General features: G+C 42.2%; 1 pseudogene; it reads left to right on the top strand.

The window, feature by feature from the left end:
* Positions 1–290: 290 nt before the first annotated feature.
* Positions 291–971, top strand: LOC147867370 (secreted RxLR effector protein 161 pseudogene; annotated as a pseudogene).
* Positions 972–1,258: the final 287 nt, after the last annotated feature.

Here is a 1,258-nt window from a genome sequence, read left to right as displayed (position 1 = left end):
TGTAGTCTCAAGGTTTTCGTAGAAGTCAAGTGGACCACTGCTTGTACACCAAGAAGGTCGGAGATGGCAACTTGATTGTCTTGGTTTTGTATGTTGATGATATGTTGATTGCTGGCAAGGATATTCATGCCTTGGATTCATTGAAGCAAAGCCTTCATGGAAGCTTTGATATGAAGGATCTTGGTGATGCAAATCACATCCTTGGCATGTAAATACTCCGAAACCGGTCAAAAGGGGTTCTCCTTCTATCTCAACAGGAGCATATCTCTAAGGTTTTGCAATGCTTCAATATGGAGGGGGGCAAAGCAATTGGGGTTCCATTGCCTCAATATTTGAAACTCAGTGCAGAAGACAGCCCTACGGCTGATGATGAGAAGGCTGAATTGGCTAAGGTTCCATATGCTTCAGCCGTTGGAAGTTTGATTAATGCGATGGTTGCTACACGCCCTGATATTGCCTTTGCAGTGGGAGTGGTTAGTAGGTACATGGAAAATCCCTGCAAAAAGCATTGGGAAGCGGTGAAAGGTATTATGAGATACCTCAAAGGCACAAAGGATTTGGGCATTTTCTTTGGAAAGCAAAAGGCATCTGTCGTTGATTTTATGGATGTGGACTATGCTAGTCACGCAGATTGCAGGAAGTCTACTTCTGGGTATGTGTTTACTTTCACAGGAGGAGCGGTCTCTTGGACCTCCAAACTACAGAAGTATGTTGCATTGTCTACTATAGAGGTAGAGTATGTTGCTACCACTAAGGCATGCAAAAAGGCTTTATGGCTTTCATATCTAGTGAGAGATCTTGGCATTACAGAGTTACCTATTCTTCATTGTGACAACCAGAGTGCTATCATGCTAGCTCGGAATCTCGTCTTTCATGCAAAGACGAAGCACATAGAGGTGAAGTATCACTTCATCAGAGATGTACTTGACGGCAAGAACATTGAGCTTGTCAAACTAACTACATACAAATAATAATCCTGCAAATCTTCTCACGAAGGGTCTTCCGGCTGAGCAATTTGCTCATTGCCGACAGATGATAGGAGTTGGATAGATGTATGTAGTTCAACTTTGTACATACTTGGACTTAGCTGACTTTCTTTTTCTTTTTTATCTTCTCACGACACATTGCCTTTAGGTGGGAGGTTGTTGGGAATAAAGGGCCATCGTGCCTTTTATTAGTGCACAAGTGTGAACGCACTCATAGCACACTTTTGACTTGTATATACAGAATATCAAAAACCAAAAAAGAGGTACACTCT

This window comes from Azolla caroliniana, unplaced genomic scaffold (assembly GCF_043228905.1).
Source record: "Azolla caroliniana isolate FFs.n. ecotype wild unplaced genomic scaffold, voAzoCaro1.0.p SCAF_2, whole genome shotgun sequence".
Classification (NCBI taxonomy): Eukaryota; Viridiplantae; Streptophyta; class Polypodiopsida; order Salviniales; family Salviniaceae; genus Azolla; species Azolla caroliniana.
This window is presented reverse-complemented; position numbering and strand designations above follow the sequence as displayed.